We start from the raw sequence: 25352 nt of genomic DNA on the forward strand, positions 1-25352 counted from the left end.
GTGGTAGAATAGGACAAACACAAGTATTTGGAGTCAAGTTCTGAATTCAGATCCAACTTGGCCCCTTACCAGCTGTGAGGCAGCTCCACCAATGCTTCTGGTGCCTGCTCAGGGGGAATTAACCAGAGGTAGCAACTAGGGTTTGGGGAAGCCTTTGATGAAAGTGCCTGGGGCTTTTTGCATTTTTGTGGAAGGGCAAAGGATATGGGTTTGTTCAGCTTCAGCCCAGGAAGTAAGAATTGCCCCCCCCCCCAAAAAAGTCCTAAAAAGGAGGGACACTTTTAAGGAAAATAGAGGTGAATTCCAGGCATGAACTTTCCCCAGGGAAGGGGGTCTACCCCCTCCCAAGCCCTCCCATGTCAGGTGCGCAGCCCGCACCGCCCACCCAGGCGCCAGGCGACTGGGAGCCGCGCTCTCTAGGACCCGAGGAGGGAGAACTGCAGGGAAACGGTGTCTCCAGCGGGTGCTGCCGCGTTCGGCCGGCCGAGGGGGCTGGAAATGAAAGTAAAGCGCTCGGGAGCCACATGGACTGGGCTGCCGGGGCGGCGGCGCCGGGAGCAGGATGCTGCCGCCCGTAATTAAATAGCATTTACTGTTATTATTACTAATAATAATAACGTAATCATACCTCTAGTCATAGCATACCATTTATCGGGCTCGGCGCAGGCCCGCGGGGGAGCGCAGCCCGGCCGAGGTGAGTGCTTGGCGCGGCCCGAGCCCGGCGGGGCAGAGGCTGGAGGCCCGCACCGCGTCCCGGACCGCCGGCTCGGAGGGCTTGGGCGGCGCGGAGGGGCCGAGCCGGCCGGGAGAGACTGGGGGGACCTTGTCCAGGCCGAAGCGGTGCGCGCGCGCGCGCGGGGCCACCTGGAAAGTGGATTTTGCAAAAATAAGTATATAGCCCCCCCCGTCACCCTTTCCTCCTTTTGGGGGATCCCCCTTCGCGTGCCCGGCCCCAAAGTTTCAAAGTTGTCGGGCAGCCGCGAGCACCTGCCTCTAGGGAGATTTGGCCGCCCCTGCAGCCCCCCCAAGGAGTGTCTTGGAATTTTCTTTTAGGGGCTTTTCTCCTCGGGGATCCGGAGCTTTGGGGGTGCGTGGCTGCTTTGCTGGCTCCCCGCGAAGGGGTAGATGGGACTGGCAGGGACCGCGCTGCGAGCGCCCCGCTGCCTTTTGTGTTCGTCTAATGGCCCCGCAGCGCCGGGAGCTGGAGGGGCCGCGGCCGCCCGACGAGCCGTCCCTGCCGGCTGCGGCGGCCACGCGAGCCCGGGGATCCGGGGCCTCGGCCGGGCCCGGGAATTGGGTGGGGGGGCAGGAAAGGGGGGCGCGGTCTGGGGCCGGGGGGCATTTCCGGTCGCCGATCCGCCTCTTGGCTCAGGCCGGTAGGGGCCTGTCGCCGGGCCGGGAGCGCGCTGGGCTGCGGGGCGCCGGCTCCCCGCGCCCGGGCGGGTGGAGGGGCGCCCCGGTGGGGCTGGGTGCCCGGGAGCCGCAGACCCCGGCCTTGGACACTCCCCTCGGCCCCCAGGCCGCCGCTCCCCCTCAGCGGGCCCCGGAGACCCGTCCAGGGCCGGCTTCCTCCTCCGTTTCCCCAGTCGTTTTTTCGCCCCCCTTAAAATCTGTCTGGCTTTGGTGTTTATAAAGTGCCTGGATTTGGGGTCATTCACGGAGACAAAGCAGTTTTCTCGAGAAACAAAACAAAACACGTAGAAACGGTTCACTGTGGGAGACGCTGATGGCCGTGATACCCACACGGCACGGGGAAGAGGAGAGGGCCGGAGCCCCACGGGCGAGCCTGGGCGGTTTAGGAGCTGGAGCAGGGGCTGGGCCCCGGGGATTCACAGCAGCGACCCCCCTTCTCCCCTCCACTTCTTGCCATTTTCCTCAGCACCTGCAGTTCATCGAGTCTGATGAAAATAGCAGAACGCAGATCCTTGAATTTTCACACAAATGTGATAATTTTAGTATATTTAGCAACTGTGTTGAACAAAAATTCTAGCGGGACCTTTAGTTCTACTATTAAGACTCCCTCGGCTCCTCACCCAGCTATACCCACAGTGGTCTTCTTTCTCCACTTTCACCTCCCATAGAAGTTGAATTTGGAGTTAGAAATGATGCTGGGCCAGAAGAGAGCTGGAGCAGGTTGGGGACAGTTGTGCCTTGATCCGGGAAGAAGAAACCTGTGTCCTGGGGAGGTGGGGTGGGGTGAAGAGGGGGTGGGGGATTAATTAATATCTGAGGATGGGAGAGAGATTTTTGTGGTCCCTGTGTTGGGGTGAGGTCCCTGTGTTTGTATTCCATGGATGCTATGAGTTCTAGACTGGTGGTTTTGTTTAGCTTGGATAGTTAAGAGTGTGGATTTTAGTGGATTGTTTGCCAGAGAAGCAGCTCTGTGGAGTGAGCTGGTCTCTTGAATATATGGTGTAAGAAAGTTGAAGCATCAGTAGACTTGAGTTTGAGAATCTGAAAATAATAATCCTTTAAATAGCATGTTTTATTTTAAAACAAAGGGCTTTCACATATGCTAGCTCATCTGTCCTCCATAACAACATGTCAGGTTGACATTTTTCAACCCTCATTTTCCAAATGAGAAACCTGAGGCTTAGAAAATCCGAGTGTCTTTCTGGAAAGTCACACATCAGAGCTAGGGTTCCTGCCCTGGCTTCTGACTCCAAATCTTCATCCTTTCCCAGAGTCCTGGGCTGTCTTAGAAAGTTTATTTTTAATGGGGGAGATGCTGTGTTTCATGGTGATGATTTATTAGGCTTGGAGTTGAGTTTTTCACTTAGTCTGGCTGGAAAAAGAAAGCTAAGTCTGCTGAAACTGTGAGAGAATTAGGAAATGCCCAATTCAGGGGTCAATGCAGTGGAAAGTGAGAGAAGGGCAAGCAAGCTCAGGGTAACCTGGAAAAGTTAGGGAAGGCTTCCTCCAGGAAGTGAGACTTGAGCTTGAAAGAAGAGGAGGCTTGGTCTTGGAGGAGAAGAAGAAGGGAATTGCTTCTGTGTGAAGAGGTTGACGTAGTCTCTCTGGTTCTTACAGTAGCGCTATGATGGGTGGGCATTCTCTCCATTTCACAGATGAAGAAAGAAACTGAGGAACCCAGAAATTACGTGGCCGGCCCAAGGTCACCCAGCTGGATTTGAGCCCAGCCTGTGTGACTTGAGCATGCTCATGACCCCGGCTCCCTGGAGCCATCTCAGCCTCAAATATGTAGACATGCACAGGGATCAGGACAATCTGAATCGGCAAACAGAGCCTAGATGGGGGCTCATGCTCCCCAACACCAGGGAGTTCTCCCAGTCTGTGGGGCTGGCCCAGGAAAGTGTTGCTCAGTAGGTTTCTGGAAACATGACTAGAGGAGCCAGGATGGCAGTGGAAGAAGGACTGAGCCCTGAGGATAGAGCCTGCTGGGTGTCCAACTCAACCCTGGAGGAGCGCGAAGCTTGGGGAAAATGTGTATAGGTGTGATTAACCTGAGTGTCCTGAGGACAGGAACTGCATCTGATTTACCTTCTGTACCCCAGGCCCCAGCAGAGGTGCCAGGACAGGTTGGGCCATCATATTGTTGAATTGAGTCATGGGGTGGAAAGTCTTCCTGGAAGTGTTTGAAAAATAGATGGAGAAAGGCCAGAGAAGGGTGTATTAAGCAGAGGCACACACACGGGCAAAGGCCAGTCATCTGGTTTAGCCAAGATATGAAGGCAGATATGACTTTGAATTCAAGTCAGGCTCTGCCATCATCGTACCACATGGCCCTGGGCTGCCTGGACCCTTCTGGTCTCAATTTCCTTTAATAAAAATGAGCGCTGAGATTTGATGATGTTTGATGGTGACCTGTGGAGAAGCCCAGTGTTCAGTCGGGACAGGAGACTCAGGTGAGAGGAACTAGTGGGGTTTTAAAATTTTAATTAATTTAACAAAATTACCTAGTGACCAGGTGCTGTTCTGGGTGCTTTCGCTAGATTAGTTAATTGGATCAGTATAACAACCCTATGAGTATGCACTCTAATGAGCCCCATTTTGCAGATGAAGAACCCGTGGCACAGAGAGGTTAAGTGACATTGCAAAAATGGCAGAGCTAGAATGCAAACCCAGGCAGTCTGGCTCTTGAGTTGGCCCTGTGTGGAACTGGACATGGCTGAAGGAGGAAGGGAGACTGATGGGGCCGGCAGTGGTAGGCCTAACCCAGCGTTGTTCAGATAGCAGAAGGTGGAGGTGGCCCCTGTGGGGGTCTGGCTGCAGCCCAGAGGTAGAGACTAGGCCCTGGCTGATGAAGTGACTACTATGTGTCAGCTTCCAGGAGCCCCAGCAGAAGCCAGCTCCCTTCATCGCATTTAATGGCCCATAGAAAAATGGACTCATTTTCCTCTCTCTGTCATCACCAGCCACGGGGCTCCTTTTCCCATTATTTATTTCCCCTAGTGGGTCTTTTCCTTTGCAAGCATCCTGATGGCTTCTGCAGTTGTGTTTGTACTGCTTCCCCATCAGGCTATGGAGGCGAGCTGGGAAAGGGCTGCATTTCTGCATTCAGAACCCACCTGTAGTTGACGTCAGTTTAGCAGCAATTCCCGAACCCTGGACCAGAGGCTGGGGCCCTGAGTTTGACGCTAATGGTGGTAAATCATGATGGCAGCCACCACTTACTGAACACTGCTGTGGACCCAGCACTGTGCTAGGTCTGCTTCAGAATGCCTTGAGAGAGGAACAGTTATTAGCAGCCCCATTTTGCGGGTGAGGAGCCTGAGGTTCAGAGACAGGAAGAAGTATTTCCACGATCACACATGGGGTAATGCAGGGGTTTGGACGAAGCCAGGCCTGCTGGACTCCAGCAGGAAAAGCTGCCTTCAAGGTCCATCCTGTCTCCAGGAAGCTCTTTGTTATCTGTCTGCAAATCTCAATGACCATTTCCATTTCTGTTGTGCTTATGCTCTCAGCCTCTCATTTAATCTCCGTGACAGTCTTTCGAAGTAAGAGGTGTCCTTGTTTTACAGAAAAGGCAAACCGAGACTGAGAGGGGTCGCCCAGCTGGAACACTCAAAGTCCCTAGTTCTTCCTACCCCTTCTGCTCTGTGACTTGGAAAGGGAACAGAGTGTCAGATTCCCTGACTCCAAGAACCGTATCTTCTGGCTGTTTGTGTTTGTGAAGTACCAGGGCCAGCCAGTCAACCAGTCTTCACTGAACACTTCCTGTGAGGGCTGTGAGGAAGACCAAGGCTTGACCTCTGTGGGCCTTTCAGAGGTCGCTGTGGCTCTTCTTTTGCTCTTGCTCCCCAGAGCATCTGTGATGTGCCTTGTCTCTCCTAGGGGCGGAGCGAAGGGCAGGGAGTCCAAAGTCCTGCATTCATTCCCAACTCCAGGACACACTGGCTGTGTGATCTGAGGCACAGTCAGTTTGTCAGCCTTAGCCTCAGTCTCCTCTGTGAAATGGCCGTGCTGATCCAATCCCATCTGCCCCAGGTGTCCTCCTCACAATCAACCTGTTTCCCCTCTCATCATTAATCCTCCACACAGCAGCCAAAGGAATCCTCTTAAGATTTGGTGAGCTCAGGTCACTCCTCTGCCAAAGACCTCGCACTGGCCTCGGCCTCCCTCCTGCACCTTGCTTCCTTCTTGTCTTGTTCTCGCCCCAGAGCTGTAGTCACACTGGTCTCTGTCTTTTTCTTGAACATTCTAGGTTTGTTCCCACCCCATGGCTGTTGTCCTGGCTGTTCCACTGCTGGGTGCACTCTCGCTCCTACCCCATGTCTCATGACCAGTTCTTTCTTATCCCCTCCTTGCCACATTTCCTCTTCTGGTATCTTTGGGACACGTCTCTATTTGTCTTGTTCACAAAACAGTGACCTATTTTTCTCCCATCCAGGACGACCAGATCCATCAGGGCAGGGACTTGATAAACATTGATCCCCCAGCATCTGGCAGAGTGCTGGCACAGAAAGGTGCTTCCTGGTTATTTGTTACATAAATGAACAACAGTATCAGATTGGCCACAGAACAGTCCTTGACAAAAAGGAATGGCTTAACCATTCCAGCCAATCCTAAAGAACACCTAGAGCAATATATAAGATTCTACAAAGGTTCTAAGCACTAGGATAACTTTCCAGAAACCTACAACCTCCAGATGGGCCCCTGCACCAGATAAGTTCTGAAACCTAGAGGGCCAAGCCTCTCCAGAACATCAACTAGTTCCATCTCCCTGCCCCATATTAGTGACAGACCCTTCCAACATGAAAAAGTTAGAATGGGGATAGCCCAAATACACCTAAAGAGTGGGAGAAAGATAAAAGGTGATGGTGGAGTTTTATAGAGAAGGTTGGGTTTAACAAATGAGTATGATTGAGAAATCATTATATTGATATTTCTTTTAGTCTCTGGTATCTTTGAGTAGCTAGAAGTAAAAATCTAAAATTGTGGCATTGTAACCCATACCAAACTCTGAAATCTTTTCTACAACTAATTGTTGTTCTGTGCTTTGAAATTTATTGCTTTTTTTGTATATATGTTATTTCTCACAAAAAAGAAAAAAAGTCAGTTGTGATGATAAAAAAATTCCTTCTAGCCTCCTATGTTCTGGAGCAGCTAGAAGGAAAAATCTGAGATGATGGAATAGTGGCCCATGACAAACTCTGGGATCTGTCCTGTAACTACTTGTTGAAGAGTACTTTTAAAATTATTGCTTTTTTCTTTCTTTGCTTTTGTATATATGTTATATTATACAATTTAAAAAACTAAAAAAAAAAAAGAAATAAAGAAAGAGCTTAGACAGAAACCACAATGAGATCGGTGTTAGCCAATTGAAAAGTACTGACGGAATAATTTTGGTATTGCTGGGTGTTCTCTATAGCACCCAGTTCAGCACAAACATGGATTTCTGATCTCCTCTGGGACAGAATAATATGTAAATTTGCAAAACAGTTATGCATGGCAGGTATCATCAGCGTCATCTTACAAATGACAAGCTGGGGTGGGGGCAGAAAGCTGATGTGGGATGGTGCTGGGATTCGAACCAAGGTCTGGCTGACCCCACAGCCTCGGGCACACCACTGCCTCAGCCGGCCTTTCTTCTGAGCAGTGAAGCAAGCAGAGCAGTGTGAGAAACTCTTTTGATACTCAGTGGTGCAACCACAAGGATTTCTAAGCTCACCGAGGGCAGGGGGAGTGACTAATCAATTGCTCAAAAGACACACAGCACTCCTCAGTGTTTCATGGTCCCTCCTGGACAGTGGGCTTCTGTTTTGTTTTTTATACTTCCCTGTAATTTCCAGAGTCTTACAATAAGCTTCTCTTACTCTTTTATTCGGGAAGAAAAAGGAGTTAGTTAAAAAAAAAATTTATTTTTTAATTATGATAAAATGTACATAAGAATAATTTTAACCATTTCAATGGACAATTTTTTTTTCCAATTTAGGATTCACATTGTGCAGTACCATGATTTTGTAAAAAAATTTTTTATTCTAGTAACATATATACAAACTGAAGTTTCCCCTTGTAACCACATTCAAATATATAATTCACTGCTGTTAATCACACTCACAACGTTGTGCTACTATCACCACCATTATCACAACTTTTCCATCATCCCAAATAGATTCTGTACATTTTAAGCCTTAACTCCCTATTCCTTATCTCCACCCTGTCCCCTAGTAACCTATACTCTAAATATTTCATATTGGTGATATCATAAATATTTGTCATTTTGTGTCTGGTGTATTTCACTTAACATGATATATTCAAGTTTCATCCATGTGGTCAGATGTATCAGAACTTCATTCTTTTTTTGCAGTTGAATAATATTCCATTGTGTGTATAAACCACATTTTGTTTATCTACTCTTTGGCTCATGGACACTTGGGTTGCTTCCATATTTTGGCAATTGTGACTAATGCCACTATGAACATCAATGTGCAAGTATCTGTCCAAGTCCCTGCTTGTAATTCTTTTGTGTATTTGCCTAGTAGTGAGATTGCCGGGTTATATGGTAATTCTATACTTAGCTTCCTGAAGAACTGGGAAACTCTTCTACCATGTTTGCACCATTTTACATTCTCACCAGCAATAAATGAGTGTTCCTATTTCTCCACATCCTTTCCAACACTTGTTATTTTGTTTCTCTCTAACACTTGTTATTTTGTTTTTTAAATAGTAGCCTTCTAGTGTGAAATGGTATCTCACTGTAGTTTTAATTTGCATTTCCCGGGTAGCTAATGATTTTGAGCAGTCTTTAATGTGCTTTTGGCCATTTGTATATCTTCTGTATAGAAATGACTATTTTCATCTTTTGGCCATTTTAAAAATTGGGTTGCTTGATGTTAGCTGTGGGTTTTTGTTTTTGTTTTTTAATTTAATTTATTTTATTTTTTTAAATACCAAAAAACGTCAAATAAAAGCAAACATTCTTATTTTGATCATTCCGTTCTACATATATAATCACATGGTTGCATATTCGTCATCATGATCATTTCTTGTAACATTTGTATCTATTCAGAAAAAGAAATAAAACAGAAAAAAATTATATATACCATACCCCTTACCCCTCCCTTTCATTGATCACTAGCATTTCAAACTAAATTTATTTTAACATTTGTTCCCCCTATTATTTATTTTTATTCCATATGTTCTACTCGTCTGTTGACAAGGTAGATAAAAGGAGCATCAGACACAAGGTTTTCACAATCACACAGTCACGTTGTGAAAGCTGTATCATTATGCAATCATCTTCAAGAAACATGGCTACTGGAACATAGCTCCATTTTCAGGCAGTTCCCTCCAAGCTCTCCATTACATCTTGAATAACAAGGTCATATCTACTTAATGTGTAAGAATAATCTCCAGGATAACCTCTTGACTCTGTTTGGAATCTCTCAGCCATTGACACTTTGTCTCATTTCACTCTTCCCCCTTTTGGTGGAGAAGGCTTTCTCAATCCCTTGATGCTGGGTCTCAGCTCATTGTAGGATTTCTGTCCCACATTGCCAGGAAGGTCCACACCCCTGGGAGTCATGTCACACGTAGACAGGGAGAGGGTGGTGAGTTTGCTTGTTGTGTTGACTAGAGAGAGAGGCCACATCTGAGCAACAAAAGAGGTTCTCTTGGGGGTGACTCTTAGGCCTAATTTTAAGTAGGCTTGACATCTCCTTTGTGGGGTTAAGTTTCATATGAACAAACCGCAAGACTGGGGGCTCAGTCTTTGGTTGTCTACCCTGCTTGTGAGAATATCATGAATTCAACTTGCGGAAGTTGAATTTCCCCCCATTCTCACCATTCCCCGAAGGGGACTTTGCAAATACTTTTTTAGTCACTTGCAAATCATTCTGGTATTTATCGGGGCATCACTCTGGACAAACCAACAAAATCTCATGTCCTACTCAAGGTTCCATGTTCTTAGGGTATTCAATTAAGCTGTCTCCGTAAGTTATATTAGGAAATGCATTAGTGAAAATATAAATAGTCAAAACCAAATAAACATTTTTTGCTTTAGTCTCACACATAAGTTGAAATTTTGAAATATTAATTGCCATCTATTTTCAGTACCCTGCAGTAATGACATTCCTTTGTTCTTCCTCACACAAAAACATTTTTAAAATTTGTACATTTAGTCACTATCATAATACACTCTAGGCATTCCTTGATTATACCATCTCAATCTTTATCATCTATCTTTCTTTCAGCTGTGGATTTTTGATATATATCCTTTATCATGTTGAGGAAGTTTCCTTCTATTCTTACTGTTCTAAGTGTTTTTATCAAGAAGTGGTGTTGGATTTTGTCAAATGCCTTTTCTGCATAAATTGAGATGATTGTGTGTTTTTTTTTCTCTTTATTCTGTTAATGTGTGGTATATTAAATGTTAAATCACCCTTGCATACCTGTGATAAATCCCACTCTATCACATTGTGTAATTCTTTTAATGGGCTGCTGGATTCAGTTTGCAAGTACTTTATTGGGGATTTTTACATCTATATTAGTAAGAAATATTGGCCTGTAAATTTCTCTTTTGTGTGGTATTTTTATTTGGCTTTGGTATGAGGCTCATGTTGGTCTTGTAAAAATTAATTAGCCAGTGTTCTCCTTCAGTTTTTTGGAAGAGTTCGAACAGGATTGATATTAATTCTTGCAATGTTTGGTAAAATTTCCCTGTGAGGTCATATGGTCCTTGGGCTTTTCTTGAGGGGGAGGAAGGTTTTTGATGACTGATTCAATCTATTTATTTGCTATTGGCTTGCTGAGATTTTATATTTCTTTTTTGAGTCAGTATAGGTAGTTTGTGGGTTTCCAGGAATTTGTCCATTTCATCTAGGTTACCTATTTTGTTGGTGTGCAGCTGTACATAATATCCTCTTATAGTCCTTTTTTATTTCATTGGGGTCAGAAATAATGTTCTCCTTTTCATTTTTGATTTTTCTATTTGTGTCCTCTCTTTTTTTCTTTGTCACTCTAGCTAAAGATTTGTTGATTTTGTTGATCTTTTGAAAGAACCAACTTTTGATTTTGTTGATTTTCACTGTTGTTTTTTAGTCTCTATTTCATTTAATTCTACTCTAATCTCTGTTATTTCTTTCTTTTTGCTCACTTTGGGTTAGTTTGCACTTCTTTTTCTAGTTCTTCCAGTTTGAGGTTAGGTCTCCTGTTTGAAATCTTTCTTCTTTTTTAATGTAAACATTAAGAGCTATAAATTTCCCCCTCTGCCTTGCCTTTGTTCCATCCTGTAAGTTTTGGAATGTTGCATTTTCGTTTTTATTTGCCTCCATGTATTTCCTCATTTTCCTTGTAATTTCCTCTTTAACTTATTGCTTATTTAGGAGTACACTGTTTAATTTCCACATATTTGTGAAATTTCCCTTCTTCCCTCTGTTACTGATTTCTAGCTTCATTCCATTGTGGGTGGAAAGGTTACATTGTATGATTTTGATATTTTTAAATTTGTTGAGAATTGTTTTGTATCTAAGATATGGTCAATCCTGGAGAATGGTCCGTGTGCATGTAAGAAGAATATGTGTTCCGTTATTATTGGGTGAAATGTTCTATAAATATTTATTAGGTCTAGTTGGTTTAGAGTATTGTTCAAGTCTTTTATTTCCTTATTGAACTTCTGTCTAGTCTAGATGTTCTGTTCATTATTGAAAGTGATGTTTTAAGATCTTCTTCTATTAATATATATATGGTAGTTTGAAGCTGAGTGTACCCCAGAAAATATGTTCTTTTAATCCATTCCTGTGAGTGTAGACCTTCTGCAGGTGGGACCCTTTCGATTAGATTATTTCAAGTGAGATATGACCCACCTCATTCAGTAAGAAGGTCTTAATTCTCTTACTGCATTGTTTATAAGAGTATAAAAGTTATTTAAAAACCCCAGATGGGGTGGTGTGACTGTGGCCCAGTGGCAGAATTCTCTCCTGCCATGTCGAAGACCTGGGTTCGATTCCTGGTGCCTGCCCGTCTGAAAAAAACAAGAAAAGAAAAACCCAGAGAAGTTTACAGGGAAAAAAAAACGAACCTAGAGAAGCTGAGAGAGGAAGCCACCAAAGCCAGAAGCTGAAGCAAGGGAACCTGGGAGAGAAGGACTAGCAGACACTGGCCATGTGCATCACCATGTGACAGAAGGAAGAGTTTAGATATTGTGAGATGATGCCCTAATTTGGACATTTTTCATGGCCTAAGAAATGTAAGCTTTCAAGATAATAAATCCCCATTGTAAATGCCAGCCTCTTTCTGGTATATTGCATTTCGTCAACTTTAGCAAACCAAAACAATGTAGAACCATCTATTTCTCCCTTCATATATTTTGGAGCTTATATTTTTATACATAAAAATTTATAATTGTTTTGTCTTCTTGTTGAATTGATGCCTCTATCAGTTTATAATAATGTCTTTGTCTCTTATAACAGTTTTTGACTTAAAGTCTATTTTATCTGATATTAGTAAAGCTATCCCAGCTCTCTTTTAGTTACTGTTTGTATGGGCATGGTAAATATTTTTCCATCCTTTCACTTTCAACCTACTTATGTCTTTGAATTTAAGGTGAGTCTCTTGTAAACTATATATATAGTTGAATCATGTTTTTTTTAAATATGTTCTGCCAATTTCTGTCTTTCAACTTGAGAATTTAACCATTTACATTTAATGTAACTACTGATAATGCAGGAATTTCTTCAGCTATTTTGCTGTTTTATGCTTCCTTTTCTATTTATTTGATTGTTTGTATTGTACCATGTTCAGTCCTTTCTCATTTCTATCTCTATATATTTTTCTTTTGGTTACCATAGGGTTAAAATTTAACATTATAAATAACAATCATACTTGATTTGATACCAACTTGACTTCAATTGCATACGCATACACTTTTCCTTACCCCTCCATCCCCCCACCTTTTTTTGTACTTGTTACCATTTGTATCTTTGTACATAGTTACCAATTATATCTGTGTCCAAAAGCAGATGTATTGTTACTTTTTTATGTATTTGCATTTTAGCAACTGTAGATAATAAGAAGATATTTCAACCCACTGCCTTTTTACCTACATGATTTCTGATGACAAGTTAGAACTTAATCTACCTTGTATATAACGTGTTGCTTTTATTTTGCAGCTTTCAGAACTCTCACCTTGCCCTTTGCACTCAGCAGTTTGATCAGTATGTGATGGGGTGTATTTTTCTTCAAGTTTATCCTGTTTGATGTTCTCTGGCCTTCTTGGATGTGCATATTCACATATTTTGCAAAGTCTGAAAAGTTTTCTGTCATTATTTATTTGAATATTCCTTTTGCCCTTTTTTCTCTTTCTTTTCCTCTGGGACCCCCATATTGCATATAATTATATACTGGATGATGTCCCAGAGGTCTCTTAGGCTACTCCTCTGCCTAATCCATATTAATCATTTTGTTTTTGAGTTTGCTGATTCTTTGTTCTGTCAGCTACAATTTGCTGTTGAAACTCTCCTGTAATTTTTCATTTCAGTTATTGTGGTCTTCAACTTTAGTAGTTCTGTTTGGTTCCTTTTTAAAATTTCTTTATCTTTATTGAGATTTTCATATGGTTTGTTCATTGTTTTTGTTATATGCTGTAGTTCTTTGTATTTTCCTTCTTTTTTTGTGTTTTTCATCAATTCCCTGGGCATATTGAGGATTTTTTTTTCCTTCTTTTTTTAAAATTTTTATTTATTTTTTTAAATACCAAAAAAGACAAAGCAAATGCAAATGTCCCTATTTTGATCATTCCGTTTTACTTATACAATCAGTAATTCACAATATCATCACACAGTTACATATCCATCACCACAATCACCTCCCGGAACATCTGCAGGATCATTTTTTTTAAAAGTCTGTTTGATATGTCCACAATCTGGACTTTTTTGTTGATGTTTTCGGGATTTTTATCCTCTTTTTTTTTTATCATTTCTTATTTATTTGTCTTATAATCTTTTTTGCACATTGTATAGTTTAATATTTTAAAACGTTAACAGATTTATTCCCTGCAATATCTGTTTCTTGAGTTTATAATCAGCTAATGATATGTAAGAAATTTTCTTGAGTGTCAGAAACTAACAAAACCAAGCATATCTAAGCAAAAAACACCTTTCACCATCTTTGCAAATTGGTTTTGTACTGGCTGGGACTCTCAGTCAAAGTTTAGTCTTCTTATCAGGAAGGTCAGCCCAAGGTGAATGTAAAGTGCAGGGCCCTCCCTGTCTTTTCTGGGCCTGTGTCTTGTCCAGATCTTGTGTTTGCTCATCACCTTAGGACTTTCGCTGTATACAAACCGTGTAAATACCTCCTCTACCTCGCAAGAGATGCATCTCCTTCTCCCAGGTCTTCCACAGTTGGACTTAAAGCAGGTAAGCTTTTGCTGGAGGCTGTCCACTTCCATTGTTTCTTACTTTGCTTTACTTGTCACAAACTGGTTTTGCCTGGAGGGCAAATTGAGGCGAACACACTGAAGAAGAGTTCCCCATGTCAGTCCTTCCAGCCCAAAAAGGGCCAGAGACTCACAAAGGGTGCTCCAGACTTGCCCTGGGGAGGGGCTGAGGGAAGGGCCAGGAGCTTCTTCTGTGGCTCCCTCAACTGTGCTTCCTTGACTTTGTCCCTGCCCAGCCAGCGCAGCCCTTGCACTGTCCTCTGCGCCATCTTTACTTCACCTCCACCGCCTTTGTTTGAGGTGGGTTGGAGCAATGGCTGCCCAGTGATCTCAAGTAGCTGATCAAAACCAGCGATCAGAGATCCACCTGCGTGTCCCACTTCATGTTCTCAGGGAGATGGATTTTTATGTCGTTCTCTGGCACTACCAAGCTACCCCAGGGTTCGGACCCCACTACTGCCTGCTGTGAAAGTGGGGGAATGAGCGCTTGTGGTGAGAGGGCAGCTTACTGTACTTGCCATACTTTATGAGCCTCTTCTTCCCTGGATGCTGAACAGTGTTCTCCTGCCTCTGGAGTTTCAAAATAGTTGCTTCAGACAGTTTTTATGTGTTTTAATAGTTGTTCTTGAAGTCAGACAGCCCAGGGAGTTCTCGGAGAGATCGAGACCTCAACCAGGGGCTGGCACCATAAGGGTTCTTGAGTCAGTCTCAAGAAAGAATTTAAGGATAGGCAGTGAGTACAGCCAGATGGTTTAATAAGCTCAATAACGGAGAACCCCAGGAGTTCTTGGAGAAGTCTAGACCCCAGCCAGGGGTTGATGTTGCGAGGATTCTTGACTGAGCCGCAGGAAAAAACTCAAGGTGTAGTCAGTGTTGTATAGCCGAAGAATCCAGACCAACCAGTGTGTATAGCTCAGGACTTTAATGCACAGTGAAGGTGTGTGCTCGAAGATGAGGGCAGGCGTTCTCCAAAGGAGGAGAAGCAGTCTGAGGTCAGGATCCTTGATTATAAGGACTTGGGTGGGCCCTTCCCCTTCTAACTATGCTAGTAAGGAATTGATGAGCTGCACTTTGTCGTTGGTTCTTTTTTAGGTGCCGCCTAAGTGAGGGCTGGGTGTGTGGGGACTGGATGTGCTCGCCAAAAGGAACTTTTTACTGTGGGGTTTGGGGTCACTTCGCCCTCCTTCCTTCACTATCTCACCTGCCTCATCTGGTGGAGGGACTTCTTCCTAGAGCTTCTTACTCTGCCATCTCTCACAATTCTATGTATAATTTTCAGTTATTTTCTTAGTGGTTACCTTTGTAATTACAGTGAACATCTGAAACTGATAACAAGCTACTTCCCCTAGTACCAACTTGATTTCTGTGTTATATAAACTCTCTTCCTGTATATCTTTTTCCCTCCCTCTATTGTTATTATTTTAGGTTATGTCTTTAAACATTGTATGCCCACTAACATAGATTTAAAATGTGATTTTACATATTTACCTGTTAAGTCATATGGAGGAGAAAAGGAGTTGCAAGCCAAAAGTACAATAATACAGGATTTTATATTTACTTATGTAGTTACCTTTACCAGCATTCCTTATTTCATCTTATGACTTTTAAGTTGTTGTCTAATGTCCTTTTATTTCAGCCTGAGAGACTTCCTTTAGCATTTCTTGTAGGGCAGGTCTTCTGGTAAAGAAATCTTTCTGCTTTTGTTTCTCTACAAATTTCCTCATTTCTCCTTCATTTTTAAAATATTTATTTATTAATTTAAAAAAATTTAACAAACTAAAACATTAACGTGGTCATTTCGTTCTACATATATAATCAGTAATTCACAATATCATCACTTAGTTGCATATTCATCATTTCTTAGAACGTTTGCATCAATTCAGAAAAAGAAATGAAAAGACAACAGAAAAAGAAGTAAAACGAAAACAGAAAAAAAACGATTATACATAGCATACCCCTTATCCCTCGCTTTCATTGATCACTAGCATTTCAAACTAAATTTATTTTAACATTTGTTCCCCCTGTTATTTATTTTTATTCCATATGTTCTACTCGTCTGTTGACAGGGAAGATAAAAGGAGCCTCAGACACAAGGTTTTTTTTTTTTTTTCACATGGGCAGGCACCGGGAATCGAACGCAGGTCCTCTGACATGGCAGGCAAGCATTCTTGCCTGCTGAACCACCGTGGCCCGCCCAGACACAAGGTTTTTACAATCACACAGTCACATTGTGAACGCTGTATCATTATTCAGTCATCATCAAGAAACATGGCTACTGGAACACGGCTCTACGTTTTCAGGCAGTTCCCTCCAGCCTCTCCATTACATCTTGAATAACAAGGTGATATCTACTTAATGTGTAAGAATAATCTCCAGGATAACCTCTCAACTCTGTTTGGAATCTCTCAGCCATTGACACTTTGTCTCACTTCACTCTTCCCCCTTTTGGTCGAGAAGATTTTCTCAATCCCTTGATGCTGAGTCTCAGCTCATTCTAGGATTTCTGTCCCACATTGCCAGGAAGGTCCACACTCCTTGGAGTCATGTCCCACGTAGACAGGGGGAGGTTGGTGAGTTTGCTTGTTGTGTTGGCTGGAGAGAGAGGCCACATCTGAGCAACAAAAGAGGCTCTCTTGGGGGTGACTCTTAGGCCTAAATTTTAAGTTGACTTGACTTATCCTTTGTGGGATTAAGTTTCATATGAACAGACCCCAAGACTATAGGGCTCAGCCTATAGCTTTGGTTGTCCACACTGCTTGTGAGAATATCAAGAGTTCAACTTGGGGAAGTTGAATTTCTCCCCGTTCTCACCATTCCCTGAAGGGTACCTTGCAAATACTTTTCCACTCACTGATCAAATCACTCTGGGATTCATTGGGGCATCACTCTGGACAAACCAACAAAATCTCATGTCCTACCTGAGATTCCAAGTTCTTATGCCGTTCAATCAAGCTATCTACATAAGTTATATTAGGAAATGCACTAGTCAAAATATAAATTTTGTATGAAATAAACAATTTTTGCTTTAGTCTCACACATAAGGTGAGATTTTAAAATATTAATTACCATCTATTTTCAGCACCCTGCAGTAATGACATTCCTTTGTTCTCCCTCATGCACAAACATTTTAAAAATTTGTACATTTAGTCACTATTATTAGTACTCTAGGCATTCCTAGATTATACCATCTCAGTCTTTAATGTCTGTCTTTCTGATTTCATTTATGCCCCCAGCCCTCCTCCCTCTATCATTCTCACATTCAGCTTCATTCAGTGTTTTAACATAATTGTATTATAGTTATGTAGTATTGTGCTGTCCATTTCTGAGTTTTTATATTCAGTTCTGTTGCACAATCTGTATCCCTTCAGCTCCAGTTACCCAATATCTTACCCTATTTCTATCTCCTGGTGGTCTCTGTTACCAATGAAATATCCCAAGTTTATTCACTAATGTCAGTTCATATCAGTGAGACCCATACAGTATTCATTTTTTTGTATAATATAATATATATATATACACAAAACAAAGAAAGAAAAAAGCAATAGTTTTCAAAGCACTCTTCAACACGTAGTTACAGAACAGATCCCAGAGTTTGTCATGGGCTACTATACCATCATCTCAGATTTTTCCTTCTAGGTACTCCAGAATATAGGAGGCTAGAAGGAATAAATATTTTTTTATCATCACAATCAACTTTTTTTTCTTTTTATGTGAAAAATAACATATATACAAAAACGCAATAAATACTAAAGCACAGCACTTTATCTTTTTCTCTCTTGTCATTCTGGAACTCCAATAATGTGTATATTGGTAAGCTTGATGGTGTGCCATAGATTCTCAGGCTCTCTTCATTTTTCTTCATTACTTTTTTGTTTGCTTCTCACACTGAATAATTTCAATCATTTTATCTTCATGTTTAATGATCCTTTTTTTTGCCTGTTAAAATATGCTGTTTAATCCATCTAATAAGTTGTTTTTTTTAGCTTTCTTATTGTATAATATAACATATATACACAGCAAAGAAATAAAAAAGCAATAGTTTTCAAAGCACTCTTCAACAAGTAGTTACAGGACAGATCCCAGAGTTTGTCATAGGCTACCATTATGATCCTCTCAGATTTTTCCTTCTAACTGCTCCAGAACATGGGAGGCTAGAAGGCATAAATATTTTTTTGTCATCACAATTGACTTTTTTTTCTTTTTTTGTGAAAAATAGCATATACAAAACAATAAATTTCAAAACACAGCACAGCAATTAGTTGATCAACAGATTTCAGAGTTTGACATGGGTTACAATTCCACAATTTTAGGTTTTTGCTTCTAGTTGCTCTAATATACTGGAGACTAAAAGAGATATAAATTTAATGATTCAGCATTCATATTCATTTTTTAAATCCTATCTTTTCTGTATAATTCCACCATCACCTTTGATCTTTTATCCCTCCCTCTCTTTAGGGGAGTTTGGGTTATTGCCATTCTATACTTTTCATACTGGAAGGGTCTGTCACTAATATGGGGTAGGGAGATGGAACTATTTGATGTTCTGGAGATGCTGGACCTTCTAGGTTTCAGGACTTATCTGAAGGTTGTAGGTTTCTGGAAAGTTACTCTAGTACATGGAATCCTTGTAGAATCTTATATATTTCCTTAGGTGTTCTTTAGGATTGGCTGGAATGGTCCTGGTTAGGGCTTGGCAAGTTATGATAGGTAACAATGTCTGACTGAAGCTTGTGTAAGAGTGACCTCCAGAGTAGCCTCTTGACTCTATTTGAACTCTCTCATCCACTGGTACCTTATTTGTCACACTTCTTTTCCCCTTTTTGGTCATGATGGAATTGTTGATCCCATGGTGCCAGGGCCGGATTCATCCCTAGGAGTCATCTCCCACATTGCCAGGGAGACTTTCACCCCTGGGTGTCATGTCTCATGTAGGGAGGAGGGCAATGATTTCTCTTGCAGAGTTGGGCTTAGAGAAAGTGAGGCCACATCTGAGCAACAAAAGAGGTACTCTGAACTATTGCTTTTTTATTTGTTTGCTTTGTATATATGTTATACTATACAATAAAGTTTAAAAAAAAAAAAAGAGGTCCTCCAGAAGTAAATAGGTAGGCTAAACTTCTCCACTACCTACATAAGCTTCATAAGAGTAAACCTCAAGCTCAAGGGCATGGCCTATTGATTTGGGTGTCCCTAAAATTTGACACAGTTATCAGGGGATTCCCTGATGGTTAGGTTTAATAGTTCCATAATTTTTCTTCCATCCCTTTGCCAATAGTTTTTGATTATCTGCTTAATATACACTGGGATGTATCCAGCATTACATTAAGCTATACAGGAATAAAGGACCTCTTTATTATTCTGGGCTCCCTGTGTTTCACTTGTTCAAATGAGTTATACAGATAGGTTGAGTTAGGTTATACACTACAAAAAAGTTTGATTCCAAACCAAATAAACCTTTCTTCCTTTGGTTTCAAAGAGTATGTGTGGTTCTAAAATATAGACAATGTCTTCCTTACCCCTGTGTTCTGAATTACTTTAACCCCAATCTGATCAGCTTCATTCTTATTTCTAAATATCAGGATATATATATATATATACATAAACCAGCCTCTCCAAATCCAGAATAATTACCACTCTGGACTACATGTGTCTGCTATAAAAGCTTACAAAAGCCCCCGTTTTCTTATAAGCATTTTCTAAAGGAGACCATACCATAGTTATTCTTTTGTTTCTGGCTTATTTTGCCTCACCAAATGTCCCACACGTTCATTCACATCATTGCATGCCTCGTGACTTTGTTCTTTTTTGTAGCAGCACAACATTTGTTCATATGTATACACCATTGTTCGCCAATCTGCTTCTCAGTCAGTGCATCATTCAGTCACCTGCATTCATCAGGCATCATGTATAGTGCCCAAAATCTACAGTCCATCAACACTCTTTTAGATAATTTCATTGTTCCCAAGAAAAAGAAAAGCAATAAACACACCCATGCCAAATAGGAAATCTAAATCTGTTAACTCTTGTCCCTCCCCCCATTATTTACTTCTGCTGTTGCAGTGATAGTGCTGTTGTTTTCCTTTTAAACATAGCCCATAGCATGCAATAGCAATTTTCCTCCTGTACCCTGGACTTTAAACACTCTTTATACACAAATCTTACCTTTGAAGTAGTTCTTGCAAGAACTAATTTGTATTTCTAGTGTTAATCAGTGGGACACGTAAGTCTATACAACCCCTTTCAATCTTGTTCAACTTCAATATGGTAAAATTGCTTATAGACTCACTAGAGAGCCACCTTCATTTCTGTCTACTCCCTTACATTGGAGTTCAACCTCATTAGCTAATTGTTCACCCATCACTAGCTTCTGTCTCTAAGTCCCCTATATTCTCTATTATAAGGTTCTGATTTTACCTTTACCATGGACATAAAAGTGGAGTCATATAGTATCTGTTCTTTTGTGTGTGACTTATTTCACTTAGCATTATGTCCTCAAGGCTTGTCTATCTTGTCATGTACGCCAGGACGTCATTTTGTCTTACTGCTGCATAATATTCCATTGTATGTATATACCACATTTTGTTCATCCACTCTTCTGTTGATGGGCATTTGGTTTGTTTCCATCTTTTGGCGATTGTGAATAATGCTGCTATGAACATCAGTGTGCAAATGTCTGTGTAATTGTTTTCAGCTCTTCTGGGTATATACCAAGTAGTGCTATTGCTGGGTCATAGGGCAACTCCATATTTCATTTCCTAAGGAACTGCCAAACAGTCTTCCATAGTGGCTGCACCGTTATGCATTCACACCGGCGGTACATAAGTGTACCAATTTCTCCACATCCTGTCCAACATTTATAGCTTTTTGTTTGTTTAATAGCAGCCATTCTTATAGGCGCGAGGTGGTATCTCATTGTAGTCTTGATCTGCATCTTCCTTCTAGCCAATGAAAATGAGCATCTCTTCACGTACTTTTGAGCCATCTATATTTGCTCTTCAGAAAAGTGCCTATTCCTAACTTTAGCCCATTTTATAATTGGGTTCTTTGTTCTTCTGTTGTTGAGTTGTATGATTTCTTTGTGTATACAGGATATCAAACCTTTTTCCGATATGTGATTTCCAAATATTTTCTCCCATTGAGTTGGCTGCCTCTTCACCTTTTTGATAAAGTCTTTTGTGGTGCAGAAGCATTTGATTTTGAGGAGTTCCCATTTATTTACTTTTTCTTTTGCTGCTTGAGCTTTGGGTGTAAAGTTTAGGAAGCTACCTCCTATTGCTAGGTCTTAAAGATGTTCCCTACATTTTCTTCTAGAAGCTTTATGGTGCTAGTTCTTGTTTTTAGGTGCTTGAGCCACTTTGAGTTAATTTTTGTATAGGGTGTAAGGCAGGGGTCCTCTTTCATTTTTTTGGCTATTCATATCCAATTCTTCCACGCCCATTTATTAAAAAGACTATTTTGTCCCAGTTCAGAGGATTTGGTGGTCTGTTTCTGCACTCTCAATTTGATTCCATTGGTCAATGCTTCTATCTTTGTGCCAGTACCATACTGTTTTAACCACTGTGGCTTTATAATAGGTTTTAAAGTCAGGGCGTGTTAATCCTCCCACTTCATTCTTCTTTTTTAGGATGCTTTTTGCTATTCAGGGTCTCTTTCCCTTCCAGATGAAATTTGTAACTAGCTTTTCCAAATCTTTGAAGTAGGTTGTGGGAATTTTGATTGGTATTGTGTTGAATTTGTAGATCAGTTTGGGTAGAATTGACATCTTTACTAAATTTAGTCTTGCTATCCATGAGCAGAGAATGTCTTTCCATCTACTTAGATCTTTGATTTCTTTTAGCCATGTTATGTAGTTTTCTGTGTAAAAGTCCTTTACATCCCTAGTTAAGTTCATCCCTAAGTACTTGATTCTTTTAGTTGCTATTTTGAATGGAATTCTTTCCTTAACTGACTCCTCAGTTAGATCATTTGTTTGTGTATAGTAATGTTCCTGATTTTTGCACATTAATTTTATATCCCTCTACCTTGCTGAATTTGTTTATTAGCTCAAATAAGTTTGATGTAGATTTCTCATGATCTTCCAAGTATAGTATCATGTCATTTGCAAATAATGAAACTTTTGCTTCTTACTTTCCAATTTGGATGCGTGGTAGATAGATTCACATGTCAACTTGGCTAGGTGAAGGTGTCTAGTTCTATTGCTGTGGACATGAGCCAATGGCATGTGAATCTCATCTGTTGTTGATTCCATCTGCAGTCAGCTAGGAGGTGTTCCTGCTGCAGTGAATAATGTTTGATTTAATTGGCTAGTGCTTAATTGAGAGAGCTCAATGTAGCACAGCCCAAGCAGCTCAGCATACCTCATCTCAGTACTCGCAGCTCAACCCAGGCCTTTGGAGATGCAGAAAGGAATCACCCTGGGGAAAGTTGTTGGAACCCAGAGGCCTGGAGAGAAGGCCAGCAGAGATCATCCTGTGCCTTCCCACAAGAAAGAACCTCAGTTGAAAGTTAGCTGCCTTTCCTCTGAAGAACTAACAAAATAAATCCCCTTTTATGAAAAGCCAATCCATCTCTGGTTTGTTACATTCCAGTAGCCAGCAAACTAGAACAGATGCCTTTTATTTCTTTTTCCTGACTGATTGCTCTAGCTAGAACTTCTAGCACAATGTTGAATAATAGTGGTGACAGTGGACACCTTTGTTTTATTCCTGATCTTAAGGGGAAAGCTTTCAGTCTCTCTCCATTGAGTACAATGCTGGCTATCGGTTTTTCATATATTCCCTTCATCATATTGAGTTAGTTGCCTTTGATTCCTTTCTGTTGGAGTGTTTTTGTCAGAAAAGGATATTGAATTTTGTTGAATGATTTTTCAGCATCAATCAAGATGATTATGGGATTTTTCCCTTTTGATTTGTTAATGTGCTGTATTACATTAATTAATTTTCTTATGTTGAACCATCCTTTCATTCCCAGTATAAATCCCACTTGGTCATAGTGTATAATTCTTTTAATGTGTTGTTGGATTCAATTTGCTAATATTTTATTGAGAATTTCTGCATCTATGTTCATTAGGGAGATTGGCCTGTAGTTTTCCTTTCTGATAGTATCTTTACCTGGTTTTGGTATTAAAATGATATTAGCTTTTAAAATGAGTTAGGTTGAATTCCTTTTTCCTCAGTTTTTTTGAAAAATTTGAGCAGGATTGGTGTTAGTTCTTTTGGAATGTTTGATAAAATTCCCCTGTGAAGCCATCTGGCCCTGGGCTTTTCTTTGTAGGAAAATTTTTGATGACTGATTGAATCTCTTTGCTTGTGCTTGGTTTGTTGAGATCTTCTGTTTCTTCCTGAATCAATGCAGCTTGCTTGTGTGTTTCCAGGAATTTGTCCATTTCATCCAAGTTGTCTAGTGTGTAAGCATATAGTTGTTCATAGTATCCTCTTGTAATTTCTTTTATTTCTTCAGGGTCTGTGGTAATGTACCCCTTCTCCTTTCTGATTTTGTTTATTTGTATCCTCTTTTTTTTTTTTTTGTCAGTCTTGCTAGTGGCCCACCAATTTTATTGGTTTTCTCAAAGAACCAACTTTTGGCTTTATTGATTCTTTCTATTGTTCTTTTGTTCTCCCATTCATTTTCTTTTCTAATATAGGCATTTAGGGCAATAATTTCCCTCTCAGCACAGTCTTTACCACATCACATAAATTTTGATAAGTTGTATTCTCATCTCATTCATCTCCAGATAGCTACTGATTTCTCTAGCAATTTCATTTTTAACCCACTTGTTGTTTAAGAGTGTGTTATTTAATCTTCATATATTTGTGAATATTCTCATCTTTGGTGGTTGTTGAGATCCAGCTTCATTCCACTGTGATCAGAGAAAGTGCTTTGAATAATTTCAATGTTTTTAAATTTATAAAGACCTGTTTTGTGCCCCAGTATATGATCTATCCTGGAGAATGTTCCATGAGCACTAGAGAAGAATATAATATCCTTGTGTTTTGTGGTGCTATGTATGTTTGTTAGGTCTAATTCATTCATCAAGTTGTTTAACTTCTCTATTTCCTTGTTAATCTTCTGTCTTGTTGTTCTATCTATAGAAGAGAGTGGTATATTGAAGTCTCCTGCTATTATTATTGAAACATCTTTTGCTTCTTTCAGTTTTGCTAGTGTCTCTCTCATGTACTTTGGAGCTCCTTGTTTGGGATCTGTTCTAGTTTGCTAGCTGCCAGAATGCAATATACCAGAAACAGAATGGCTTTTAAAAAGGAGAATTTTATAAGTTGCTAGTTTACAGTTCTAACACCAAGAAAATGTCCCAATTAAAACAAGTCTGTAGAAATGTCCAATCAAAGGCATCCAGGGAAAGATACCTTGGTTCAAGAAGGCCAATGAAGTTCAGAGTTTCTCTCTCATCTGGAAAGGCACCTGGCGAATATAGTCAGGGTTTTTCTTTCTCATCTGGAAGGGCACATGGTGAACACAGCATCATCTGCTAGCTTTCTCTCCTGGCTTCCTGTTTCATGAAGCTCCACGGGAGGTGTTTTCCTTCTTCATCTCCAAAGGTCACTAGCTAGTGAGCGCTTTGCTTCTTGTGGCTATGTCATTCTTCTCTGGCTCTCTCTGAATCTCTTTCATTCTCCAAAATGTTTCCTCTTTTATAGGACTCCAGTAAACCAATCAAGACCTACCCAAATGGGTGGAGACATGTTGTCACCTAACCCAGTTTAACAACCACTCTTGACTAAATCACATCATCCAGGGAGATGATCTGGTTATAGTTTTAAACATATAGTATTGAATAGGGATTATTCTACCTTTATGAAATGGGATTTTGATTAAAACATGGCTTTTCTTGGGGACATACATCCTTTCAACCCACACAGGAGCATAAACATTTATGATTATGTCTTCTTGTGAATTGTCCCTTTAATTAATATATAGTGTCCTTCTTTGTCTCTTGTTATGTCTTTACATTTAAAGTCTATTTTGGCAGATATTAGTATAGCTGCTTCTGCTTTGTTTTGGTTACAACTCGCGTGGAGAATCTTTTTCCACCCTTTCACTTTCAATGTATTTGTATCCTTGTGTCTAAGATGAATCTCTTGTAAGCAGCATATTGCTGGATTATATTTCTTAATCCATTCTTCCAATCTGTATCTTTTAATTGGTAAGTTTAGTCCATTAACATTCAAAGTTAACTGAAAAGGCATTTCTTGAATCCACCATGTTATCTTTTTTATTGTATTTGTCAGATCTATATATTCTTTTCCCTCTTTCTCTTTTTATCCTTTAAGTTACCCTTACTGGTGCTCTTCAATTCTTTGCCCTCCGCCAAACCTCCCTCTCCTGTCTGTTTTTTTCAGCTGGCAGAACTCCCTTTGATATTTCTTGTAAGACTGGTCTTTTGTTGACAAATTCTTTCAGGATTTGTTTATCTGTGAAAAATTTAATCTCTTTCTTGTTTTTTTGTTTGTTTGTTTTTAATTTAATTTTTTTCTTTTTGATCAACAGGCCAAAACAA

At 40.8% G+C, this 25352-nt stretch overlaps 1 protein-coding gene across 2 annotated transcripts in view; it reads left to right on the forward strand.

Moving 5' to 3' along the window:
- The first annotated feature begins 410 nt into the window (after positions 1-410).
- Positions 411-25352, forward strand: part of ZC3H7B (zinc finger CCCH-type containing 7B) — an 86785-nt gene continuing 61843 nt past the window's right edge. Inside the window, exon 1 of one of the 2 annotated variants that reach the window (XM_077168980.1) lies at positions 411-694. The gene's annotated coding sequence lies outside the window, so the exon portion shown is untranslated. The remainder of the gene's footprint in view (positions 695-25352) is intronic. The other variant, XM_077168979.1, reaches the window with a different exon arrangement.

The sequence above is a fragment of the Tamandua tetradactyla genome, chromosome 7, assembly GCF_023851605.1.
Source record: "Tamandua tetradactyla isolate mTamTet1 chromosome 7, mTamTet1.pri, whole genome shotgun sequence".
Classification (NCBI taxonomy): Eukaryota; Metazoa; Chordata; class Mammalia; order Pilosa; family Myrmecophagidae; genus Tamandua; species Tamandua tetradactyla.